Source organism: Kogia breviceps, chromosome 6 (assembly GCF_026419965.1).
Source record: "Kogia breviceps isolate mKogBre1 chromosome 6, mKogBre1 haplotype 1, whole genome shotgun sequence".
In the NCBI taxonomy this organism is placed as follows: domain Eukaryota; kingdom Metazoa; phylum Chordata; class Mammalia; order Artiodactyla; family Physeteridae; genus Kogia; species Kogia breviceps.
Genome location: NC_081315.1, coordinates 45,118,384 through 45,130,993, shown reverse-complemented (window position 1 = coordinate 45,130,993; position 12,610 = coordinate 45,118,384). Strand labels below are relative to the sequence as shown.

Sequence of the window (12,610 nt, the reverse complement as noted above, 5' to 3'; positions counted from 1 at the left end):
CTTCACTCACTTGCCTGCCATCACCTCCTGCAGTGCGGCCCAGCTCTTAACAGGTACCAGTCTGCGGTGGCCCGAGGTGTTGAGGACCCCTGCTTTAGAGAACATCTTATCCAGTTTTCATTTTGTTCCATAGAGACACTTTTGGGGATACTAGGCTCCTTGCCCCCACTGCTTTGGAGCACACCACTCTAATGTCTTTTGCATATAGAGCATCCTGGAACATTTCTTCTGAAAAATGGATTCTCTGACTAATAAAAGTTCAATGTTTTATTGGCACCCTTGTGCATTGCTGATGGGAATGTAAAATGGTGCAGCCACTATGGAAAACAGTTTGGTGGTTCCTCAAGGAATTAAACATAGAACTATCGTATGATCCAGCAGTTCCACTTCTGGGTACATAGCCAAAAGAAGTGAAAGAAAGGACTCAAACAAATACTTGCACACCCATGTTCAAAGTAGCATTATTCACAATAGGCAAAAGGCGGAAGCATTGGGTAATCAATGGATAAATGGGTAAACAAAATGTGGTATATACATACAACGGAATATTGTTCAGACTTAAAATTCTGACGCATGCTACAACATGTGAACCTTGAACACAGATGAAACTTAAAGACATTATGGTGAGTGAAATAAGTCAGTCACAAAAGAACAAATACTGTATGATTCCACTTATATGAGGTACCTAGAATAGGCAAATTCATAGAGACAGAAAGTAGAAAGGTGAGTGTCAGGGTAGGGGAGAGGGAGGACTGAGGAGTTACTGTTTAACAGGTATGAAATTTCAATTGGGAAGATGAAAAAGCTCTAGAGATGGATGGTGATGGTTGCACAACAATGTGATAATATTTAATACCGCTGAACTATATACACTTAAAAATGATTAAAGTGATAAATTTTATGTTACATATATTTTACCATGTTTTTTTAAAAGTTCAAATTCTAAGTCAGACAGAAAAAGACAAATACTGTATGTGGAATCTAAAAAAAAACCTTGTGAATATAGCATAAAAGAAGCAGACTCACAGATATAGAAAACAAACTAGTGGTTACCAGTGGGGAGAGGGAATGGGGGAGGGGGTAAGATGGGGGTGGGGAGTAAGAGGTACAAACTACTAGGTATAAAATAAGCTACAAGGATATATAGTACAACACAGGTAATATCGCCAATATTTTATAATAACTATAAATGGAGTATAATCTTTAAAAATTGTGAATCACTATGTTATACACCTGAAACTTCTATAATATTGTAAATCGACTATACCTCAATTTTTAAAAAGTTCAATTTCTCATTTAATAGAAGAAGAACCCGCTTTTCAAGGTGAAGCGGCTTGTCCAAGGTCACTCAGCAAAGCAGGGAATACAGTTGGGAGCCGCAGAACCCAGGGCTGCTGGCCATCAGGCCAAGGCTCTCCCTGTTGTAACATATTCCCTCTTCTCCGGGAGGAGGGGTCCAAAGGAGACCCCAGGGAAACTCTGGAGATCATCACCCTCTAGAGCCAGGAAGTGTTTCCACAGCAGCCTTTCTCCCTTGCCCGTGGCCTTGCTATCTTCATTCCACTCTCCTCTCCCTTTTCACACTGAACTGAATGTTCTTTTTGTTTTTTCTCTGCTGCACGGCTTGTGGGATCTAATTCCCCACCAGGGATGGAACCCGCCGCCCCTGCAGTGGGAGTGCAGAGTCTTAACCACCGCACTGCCAGGCAAGTCCCTGAACTGAATGTTTTTGATGATCAATGCAAGTAAGGTCCTCACGGCAAGGCCCTGGAGAAACAAACACAGATGAAATGGCTCCAGTGAAAATGTATGTGTCGATGGGAGTTTTCCTGTTTTTTCCAACTCTCTTGGCTCTTGTTGGGATTTCTTTCAAAGTGGACTTTCCAGCCCCAGGTTGGCTCCCAAGCTAAGTTTTATTTTTCCATGTGCATCTCTCCTGAGCTTGCTGGTCGTCTCCTGTGTACGCTCCTGGCTGCCAAGCTCTGGCGGCTCAGTTGAGCTTCAGCAGCACCTGCATTTCTGGAGAAGCGTGCCCTGGCAAGCTCTGAGGGCACATCCTGTCTGACTGAGAGAGGGCACACCCTTGAGAAGCAGGTTGTTTCACCCACTGAGAAAACATCTGCTCCCTTAGAGGGCTCAGCGTACCAGGGGAGAGACCTCAGAGAGACCCGAGTCAAGACTTTGTTTGGTCATTGGATGGATGAAAGTCTTAGCCCAGGGCAGGAAGGCAACAAAACATGTTGAGAGTTTGAAAACCACTCTGAGAGCTAAGATGAACCTTCCACCAAGAGAGCAGCTAGTGCCCTGAAGGGAAACAATTATTTCAGTCTTTGCTCACCAAATGCGGGCTTCAGTAGTTGTGGCACCCAGGCTTAGTTGCTCCACGGCATGTGGGATCTTCCTGGACCAGGGCTCGAACCCATGTCCCCTCCATTGGCAGGCGGATTCTTAACCACTGCACCACCAGGAAAGCCCTGGGCCCCAGTTTTAAATAAGCCCTTCTCTGCCCTCATGCTAAAAGGTAGAAACTGGGCTGTCAGAAATTCCAGAGACCCATGAGATTCCTGAAAGGCCTGGGCCATGTTAAATCAACTTTCCTAAGTTTCCATCCCTTTGTCTGCTTTTAAGGTGTTGGAATTCAGCATTAAAAGCCTCCTTTTGTCTGAGGCCTGACAAAGCAGAAGAGAAGCACAGAGCATATCACTGATCTCACTACATCTGAAATAAAGATCAAGCCAGCTGCTCTTTAAATTCAAAGTGCAGATTTCCTTTCCTGCCTCCTCTCACTTAACAACTAAAGTTAAGCAACGGGCATTGAACTGGTGAATGACACATTCATCAAAAATCTACCTGGGCATATTTTCATTATTTACCAAAGCTACAATTAACCCTAATTAAGGCTCATCTATCTTCTCCCCATTGCCCCACACCACCCACAGAGAAAAATCCAACCCACTCCCAACCTGTTACCCAGAAAAATAGAAACTGCTTTATGAGGGCATGTGGACCCAGAGCCCTCTTACAGAGTAATCATCTGTGTTTTGTTCCATATAGCACTGGCCTGCACCATGGAGCATGGAAACCAGGTTGACATCTGTAAGAAATGTAGGGAAAGTTATCTGTCCCAGCTGGAAAGGTAAGATTCTGGCCCGTTTTCTTTCCTACTGACAGATTGTCTTTCTTTGGCCCCTTAAAGGATTCCTGGCTCCTGCTTGACTTCTTTCTTTTCTTTCATTTGTCCCATGAATCTTTATTGAGCAGTTAATATATGTCATGCAAAAATGTCTTGTATGAGTCTTCTCTGGAATGACACAGTAGAAAGGGCATGAATTCTGAAGTTAAAAGACCTCCCTGTTGAGTCTAGGAGGTTTCACTTGCCTGGAGCATTTTACTTCCCAAAGTTTTGGTATCAGCTCTGGCAACCTAAAGGCTGCTCTGAGGATCAAATATAGTGACGAGTATGAAAGCTCTGTAAGTTATAAAGTACTGCAAAATAGCAGTTGGTTTTTGAGGATATTGCATTTGTTTTAAGATGGATGTCCTCAGGGTCACTTACAACCTCTAGCCAGGGGAAGCTCATGGAGGTTAAGCTTCACTTGTACGTGCCCCATCCAAGGCCCATTGAGCAGCCCTAACAATGTATTCCAATGGTCTCATGTCTTTATAAAGTTTGGAAAATAAGGATATTTTAACAGCAATGGTTTAAGACGACTGTGTCTTTCCTCTCCGACTTTCTCACCATCAATCTTTTCCTACTGAACAGTGATGTGTGGCAGTAGGCATTTTTGGTAACTGGCTAAAGAGAAGTTGAGTTGAGGATACATGAAGTGTGGATTGACTGGCATATATATCTGTGATTTGTAGTCACTTCCAGGTTTGGGCATGTTATCACGGGCCTCCTGGTATAGAAATGGCTTCTAGGAATACTCCTGACCCTCCCATGCCAACTCATCTGGCACCATAACATAAAAGTGCAGAGCCAAGGGCAAAATAGTGGTATGAACATGTCCCAAGGTACCCAACACCAGAAATAGATGTAAGTAATGGAGGAGAAATAAGGTTTGAAAAGTAGAGGACCAAAAGCTAGTCTTCAGAAAGTTCTTCCAATCATCAGATGTGTACAGCTGTAAGTGGAAGGCTCAGTTCTCATTGAAACTTACTTAAAAGTTTGCTACTTCAGAAATATACTTGATGGTACAATGTACACAATTATTAATGCATCATTTATTGTTTCTTTTTGGATGGAAATCTTGCAAAATAGAATTGATCACAATTCCTAGGTTTATAAGGCATATACCTGTAGCGGTATGGTCAATGGCAAGCACATCTGTATGAAGACTCATGTTTTATGCATCAGATCAAATCAGATTACCTCTTAGCCTATCGGATGCTTCTTGTGCTGACAAAGTCTATCGTTTGATGAAAACAAACACAACATTACCATTGACACAGGAAAATGGCCCGAAGAAGCAAGTGTTCCTGTATCAAAAGTCCCATACACATTCCATTAATAAGTCAATGTAAGTAATATAAAAATAATTTGATTACATAATTATGGAGATCAATACAAGAAGCAATTTTAAATTGCTCTTCTGTATACCTTAATTTCAGATTAATTTTGTGTATTTTTTTGAAAATTACTATGATTTCTTTCCTCATTCTAAATAAATATTTATTTTGTGTTCTTGATACATAGTTAATTTTGTATTCATAATTTGTATTCTTTTTTTTAAAAGGAGGCTCCCAAATTGTATAAGCTTCAGGCACATAAAAGCCTGGATCTACCCTGCCTGACCAGTGCAAAATCTGGTTACTCCACCATGCCATAAACATGAGTCCCACATCCCTTCCCTACTCACTGCTCTCCCTTCACCAAGAGCTCCAAGCCCAGCCATACACATTGCTGATCCTAGGACCTTCCACCCAGGACCAGAAGCAGAGCATCCCAGAGTCTGCTAATGAAAAGATTCTCGTTAGCAAGCTTCTGAAAGTAAGGGTTAGGGTAGGGTGCCAAGAGAGGCTAAGGAAGGAAGAAATCTGCAGAGGTTACCAAGGCAAATGCCTCTCAGATAAAAGCTATACAGAGCCATCTCACAGTAAAGATATTAAAAGATTGTTCACACATCTCACCCTGTACTACTATTTCAAGCAATGATAGCCATAGGGAAATATTTCTGTGGCGTAGAATGCTAGTTGTCTGCCCAAATCCATCTCCCCCTCTTCCATAGACATAGATTTCAGGCCAAGCATAGGGACACTTGTGTAGAGATTCCACTTCCCAGCCTCCTGTGCACCTGGCTGTAACCCTGTGGCTAAGTTCACCAGTAGAACATGAGCAGGAGAGATGTGTGTAACTCACGCCTGGTTTTCTTTGTAAAAGAAATTGCTTCCCTGGACTTTCTCCTCTCCCCTCCCTGCCAGCTGGCAAGTGACAGGTCTCACGTTTAAACACGTGGATGAGAACAATGCACTGAGCCAGAAGTTCCCAAACTTTCCAGTTCACAGCATACCCCTAGTGTCTCGGTAATTTTGTCATGGTGCTCCTGGGCCAAAAGAAAGAATAGTTCTGTATTTTAAGTAGTTTTGTCCAAACAACCTAATGAGTACTTATGTCCTAACCACTTAGTGTCAAGAACTGTGAAGAGTCTGAGGTTTTATCCTATTTGTAAACTAACAAGTTAGCCAGCCACAGTTTCATGGGTGTTAGCAGAAGACGGGAGACTCTTGGGTCAGAGACAATGGAATGCATTACTCATGGCAAGAGCAATAGTCAGCGTGTCAGCACTGGCTTTGGTTTCCTGAGCCCCAGTTCCTATGGGGCTCTGTGAAGAGGGTGGTGTGACACCTGCATAGGCAGCAGGTTGTGTTACAGGAGAGGTAACCTGAGTCTCTCGTTACCAAGCTTTGGCAACCTGAAACTTTTATAACGGGTAGTAAGCCTGTCTGAACTTTGCCCTAGAGGGAAACATTATTTCTATTATACTAGGCAGTAAGTAGACCCACCCACTCTTTGTTCCAGAGACAGTCACTATCTCTGTCTTCCAAGCCTATTAGTTATACAAGCATCCTTAAAAAGATAGCCTGGATCAATGGCAGTCAATGCCTCTGCTTACAACATATGCAGAACAATGAGAGATCCATGGAGAATTGTCTCCCAACATTTAGTAGACATTTGTAACAAATAATATGCATAAATTGAAAGAAAAAAATTTTACTTTAAACAACTGCAGTCACTTGATGACGGAATGTGTATACCTATGGGGCACTGCACAATTCCTCAAACCTTGGAATCAGATTGGACACCACTACCCCATTCCCTGTTTCACAATGATTTTCTTAGAGGACTTGCTTTTTATCACGGCAACCACCAAAAACCTAGATTCAGAAATATGTCATCAAAAGGAAAGCAGTGCTATCTGATGTTGAAACTGTGAAGAACCTCAAGCTAGTAGTTTATGTGGTGTATATCTGATGTTAAGGACTGCTGTGTTTTCCTCAAAAATCTGACACGTCCCGTGGTGCTCCTGTGAGCTCACTGAGGCTCTCTCTTTTTCAAAAAATTTATTTATTTATATATTTATTTTTGGCTGTGTTGAGTCTTCGTTTCTGTGCGAGGGCTTTCTCTAGTTGCGGCAAGCGGGGGCCACTCTTCATCGCGGCGCGTGGGCCTCTCACCGTCGCGGCCTCTCTTGTTGCGGAGCACAGGCTCCAGACGCGCAGGCTCAGTAGTTGTGGCACGCGGGCCTAGCTGCTCCGCGGCATGTGGGATCTTCCCAGACCAGGGCTCGAACCCGTGTCCCCTGCATCGGCAGGAGGATTCTCAACCACTGTGCCACCAGGGAAGCCCCTCACTGAGGCTCTTTGGGACAACTTGGGAACTGTAGTCCTAAGCAGTGGTGGAAGAAGCATTGATTCTAAATGATCACACAGAGTAGCGCTGTCTTGGTAGCCTAGCTAAATGGCTGTTATATCAGAGAGAAATAAACTTCTATCCTCTTCTGGTCCAATTTGTGGATGTTTTTGTTGTGGTAGCATAGTCTCTATCCTAACTAGTACAGTCTCCTAATAAATTTGGCTGCATCTCATAATGTCGTATTTGATGACATGTTCTTACATTGTGAAAACAGTATTCACTATGTGTTTCTTTTGCCTTTCCGACTTCAGTCATCATCTCAATCCACATTTATTGAGCCCCTGCTATGCCCTGGCAGTGGGCTAAGCATCCTTTCAAATCCAAGTCCACTTCTATGTTCCTCAGTCCCCTCAGCTGCAGGCCAGCTGCTCTTGACCATTCAGCCACATCTAAGCAAGTCCTCTCCCCATTTAGCAAGTAAGGTCTGGAAGTTGCATTGATGCTTTACTACCAGGAGTAGCTGGTGTGCCTTCATTGCTGGCTGGGCTTGGACCTGGAACTCTATGAGGAGAACTTGGGTGAGCTGAACTGAAACACATGCATCAGTCCTTTTTGGCCAGTCTGGTTAGAACTAAGAACCTTCGGACTGAAAGCCAATCTGACACATCCAGCAAGACACAAAGAATGTGTCCAGAAAGAAGCAGGCAGGCAGCAAGATAGAAGGTACTTGTTTTCACTGCCTAGTGCTGTGCTGGCCTGAACTGCTGCTGAGGTGGTGAGCACTGTGTGTGTCTGTGAAAAAGGAAAGCAGGAAGGAGAACAGACTCTTGGCCTGTCAGTGATTGAAGGGAGAGAAGAGCCCAAGAGCTGGCCTTGGGTAGCGTTGGGATAAGCAGGCCCTATGTCCACTCACTATTTTGCAACCTGGGGCTCACACACACACACACACACACACACACACACACACAGTGATTTAGGAATGGGCCCTGATACCCTCCAGTTCTGCAGCATGGAGAGAAGAGAACGCTGAAAGAGTTTCAGTCTTCCCACACCCAAAATGAGTGGCATTTTAGTGTACATTGATTGCTAGTAAATTTGATCCAATAAGAGTCCTAGAGGGACTTCCCTGGTGGCACAGTGGTTAAGAATCTGCCTGCCAATGCAGGGGACATGGGTTCGATCCCTGGGCCAGGAAGATCCCACATGCCGTGGAGCAATTAAGCCCCTGTGCCACAACTACTGAAGCCTGCATGCCACAACTACTGAAGACTGCGCACCTAGAGCCCGTGCACCACAACAAAGAGTAGCCCCCCTCACTGCAACTAAAGAAAGCCCACGTGCAGCTATGAAAACCCAACACAGCCAAAAAAATTTTTTTAAAGTCCTAGAATTTGAACAATCCATACAAACTTTCTTCTTGATGGCAGCACAGGGAAGAAGAGAAAGATGATGGAGGGGGTGCTTTGCCTCTTTTAAAGCATATTCTGTGTAATACTCATGGACTTATTATAGTAGGAAGAGTTCATTTACCTAAGGATCTCAGAAGGGTTGAAATAAAGCAAGAGTTTAGGTAAACTTTGAATAAATGAGAAAACTTGTCTTTGATTTCTGGTTTCAAAATCCACTGTTATATGTTACCATTTTTTAACTTGTAGATTGGCTTAAATGACTGTTTTATTGGAAATACTACTATTATTTTATTGAAAGATAAATATACAACCAACATAAAGAATCAAGCAGTACAACTCTTAGCCAATATGACAGGTGAAAAGTGATATCTTGTTTGTTTGCTTTTGGCTGCATCAGGTCTTCATTGCTGCCCGCCAGCTTTCTCTAGTTGTGAGGACCGGGGATTACTCTTCATTGTAGTTCACAAGCTTCTCATTGCAGTAGCTTGGGCTTCTCATTGCCGTGGCTTCTCTTGTTGCAGAGCATGGGCACGTGGGCTCAGTAGTTGTGGCTCACAGGCTGCAGGGCTCAGGCTCAGTAGTTGTGGCACATGGGCTTAGCTGCTCCGCGGCACGTGGGATTTTCCCCTACCAGGGATCGAACCCGTGTCCCCTGCATTGGCAGGTGGATTCTTAACCACAGCGCCACCAGGGAAGCCCGAGATGGCCCTTTTAAAACCCCATTTTAGAGATGAGGAAATTGAGGAGCAAAAAGGTTAAATAGCTTGTCACCCAGCAAATAGTGGAGCCAAGATTTAAATCCAGGTCTATCTGACTTGAAAGCCCATGAATTTCAATTTCTGGTTTGAACATGGTGGTATAAAGGTAGCATCTCTCTTTTCTCTTCATTGAAATCAGCCAAAAGCAACAGACATAGAGAAACAAAGATACAAAATTATTTTTCTTAGAACGTAGGAGATAGTTAAAACCCCAGGTCCCCATTTATTTGGAAGGGCTGCCCAAACCAGTAAAAACCAAGGGGACATGTGGTAACAAGAAGAGAAAAAAACCTACAGCAAGGGGACACGGTGGCTGTTTATATCAGAAAGAGCTGGATGCACTTCTCCAAATCAAGGGGCAAAACCTAACGGTCTTGTTTGCTATATTGGGGTAAACATGTGTCTGCTGGTATCAAGAATTTCCCTGCACCCTGTTTGATATCAAAAGACAAAGATAAGCCTTCCAAGGAACCAGAGATTAGCCACATTTGGGAGAAACCCTGTCTTTGTGGCAGCACAGAAGAGTCTTTGTGTTGTAAAAACTTCACAGCTGCTCATCTTCATTGCTTAGGAGATGCAAAAGCTAAACAAACTCACTTAAAACCCCTAATAAAGAAAAGTTCCAGCTAGCCTGACCCTTCTCCTACACAAACCTTCTGTAAACAGCTCATCAAGGAAAAACTCATATCCTGCAAGGATGAATAATATAAAAGAAACCAGTACAGGAAGCTACACAAAAATACTATGAGAAAAAAAGTGGAAACGGGTAGGAAACCACATAGTAGACAAAGAATACAACCTGGTATGTTGCTATGAAGCAGACAGTAGTTGTGATCAAATATTTCATAATGAATTTTTAAAATTTAATGAAGCAATTGCCTGTGTGAGACCAGCACACAAAGCAAACAATGCCAAAGATCAGGAAGGACGCAGTGAGATGATGGGATGAAATGAACTGGCAGAGCTCAGATGTCAGCCCAAGCCCAGTAACAAAGCTCACCTGTTCTTGTACATACATCACTAGTAGAGCACAAAAAGGTTGATGACAGCAAATGGAAACAGGCTAGGTTTCTCTTATGACCAGAGCATAATTGGAGGGGAAATTGGGGCTAGATGAGCTCACCTCCAGAAATCCAAGATGGTCTGTTATAGTTTTTGGTACAGCTGTAGGGCTAACTCTGACTACAACTTTCAACAGATATGATGTATTCATGGAGATGTAAGGTAAAAACTAAATATCAATAGATTGTGTCAGAGTTTCTCTTGACTGTCAATTTTTTTTTCTTTTTAAAAATTTTATTAATTTTTTAAAATTTTATTTTATTTATGTAGTTTTTATACAGCAGGTTCTTATTAGTTAATCTACTTTATACATATTAGTGTATATGTGTCAATCCCAATCTCCCAATTCATACCACCACCACCACCCTGCACCCCTGCTTTCCCCCCTTGGTGTCCATACATTTGTCCTCTACATCTGTGTCTCTATTTCTGCCTTGCAAACCGGTTCATCTGTATCATTTGTCTAGATTCCACATATATGCGTTAACATACGATATTTGTTTTTCTCTTTCTGACTTACTTCACTCTGTATGACAGTCTCTAGATCCATCCATGTCTCTACAAATGACCCAATTTCATTCCTTTTTATGGCTGAGTAATATTCCATTGTATATATGTACCACATCTTCCTTATCCACTTGTCTCTCAGTGGGCATTTATGTTGGTTGCCTCCATGACCTGTCTATTTTAAACAGGGCTGCAATGAACATTGGGGTGTTTCAAATTGTTGAATGGGGAATTTAGTTTGAAAAAATCATGCCAAAGAATGATTGCTATGGGAAAATATTACAGGAATTCTTAAATCCTTTAACACACACATACACACACACACAAACATGCATGTACACTAGATAAATAGATAGATAGACAGACACACACGTATATCTTAAATAGACTCTTAACTAAATGCGTAGGCCTAGGCCTTTCCCACCAGAGACTACAGATACTGCCACATTTTCCTCTCATTGCCAGATTACATTAGCTTAAGCCCTCATTTCACTTGCCTTTAGGAAATCTAGTGTTTTTTTTATTGTGTTTTCCACACCAAGTATCATTGAAATTCCTGGAAAATGCTTACTTCTGAAATTCATCTTGGTTGTCCCTTTCCTCCTCAGCAGTGACTAATCACCTCTGAGCCATCTTGGGCCACCATTTCGTCTGCCAAATTCTTCCCCTGGAAGTTCCTAAAATGCCCTCCCTCTGGTTGCTGCTGCTTTCCCTTCTACTGCTTCATCCGAGGCACAGACCTCTCCCTCATTTCTACAGAGCACTAGTGGAAACCAGGCTGTAATGTTTAACAAAGACTTTTCTAGAAGCTGGTGGCTAACATGAGGGAATTATAACACAGGCCTAGAATCTTCGCAGTCCTTGAATGCTTCATAGGAGTCCCTCGTGGAACATAGCTTTACTTAAACCCCAGCCTGCAGTCACATACTGAGGCTACTAAACATCACTTTTCTCCCGAGAAGACCCATGAGTGAGTCACTGGGTACATTTTCTCCTCCAAGAGTTCAGATCCAAGTCGAGGATGGAATTGCCCACTCACACCTGTGTAAAGCCTTCTTCCAGAAGCCTTATCTCATGTTCTAGGACCTACATTTCCCCAGAATGATTGACAGAAGAAATGTGCCATTCCCAACCAACAGGACTAACCTTGCCCCAACTGGGCAAGCAGTTTCTCAAGAGGTCCAGCTAATTCAGTACTTTATAGGATCACAGTCTAGTGACAGGTCAGACACAGCTAGTCCAATCAAATTTATTTTTTAGAATCTCCTTTAATTCAAGAGAATAACGCTCCAGCTGTTTTCAGAGTCTCGTGTCTTGATTTCCTGTTTGCACAGCAATACACATGCATACCTTTACCAAAAATAAGAAATAATATACTATCTATACCTACACATTATCATTCAGGGCATTTTAGCTTCTTGGAGCCACACATATCAAATCCATCCATTCTAGAAGATATGGTAGCCAGTCTCTGAATATACCCCCCCAAAAAACATACCTCCTGGTATGAAATCCTTGTGAAGTCCTCTCTAACACAAAATCTTGGCTAGCCTCATGACTCACGTATCCAATCGAACGAGACAGAAGTGATATTGTGCCAGACCTAGGCCTAAGGCTAAAGAAGGCCAGGAAGCTTCTATGTTTGAACTTTTGGGAGCCCTGAATCACCATATAAGTCAGACTACCCTACTGAAGAGACCATGTAGAGGGAGAGGTCAAGTAGATAGAGGTCCCAGCCTTCCAATCATCTCTTCCAAGGCTGCAGACATATGAATGACACCTTCCTGAAGGTTCCAGCCATTACCACTCTTCTTCCATTGCAGCTGGTTGAGAGGCCCCAAATCACTATGTTCTGGAGTGCATTGTTATGCAACTATAGATAATTGAGACTTAACCTGTTGTCATACAAGAAATTCACAGGAAAAAAAAAAGGTAGTTTACTCCAAAGGCGAACTTTTCAAAAAAAATTATTTTATTGAAGTATAGTTGATTTACAATGTTGTGTTAATTTCTGCTGTACA

At 42.6% G+C, this 12,610-nt stretch overlaps 1 protein-coding gene across 4 annotated transcripts in view; it reads left to right on the top strand.

Annotated features, from left to right (window-relative positions):
• Window positions 1-12,610, top strand: part of LOC131758721 (RE1-silencing transcription factor-like) — a 236,927-nt gene that overhangs the window by 98,881 nt on the left and 125,436 nt on the right. For all 4 annotated transcript variants that reach the window (XM_067035763.1, XM_067035762.1, XM_067035761.1 and 1 more), the window contains exon 3: window positions 3,055-3,136. The gene's annotated coding sequence lies outside the window, so the exon portion shown is untranslated. The remainder of the gene's footprint in view (window positions 1-3,054; window positions 3,137-12,610) is intronic.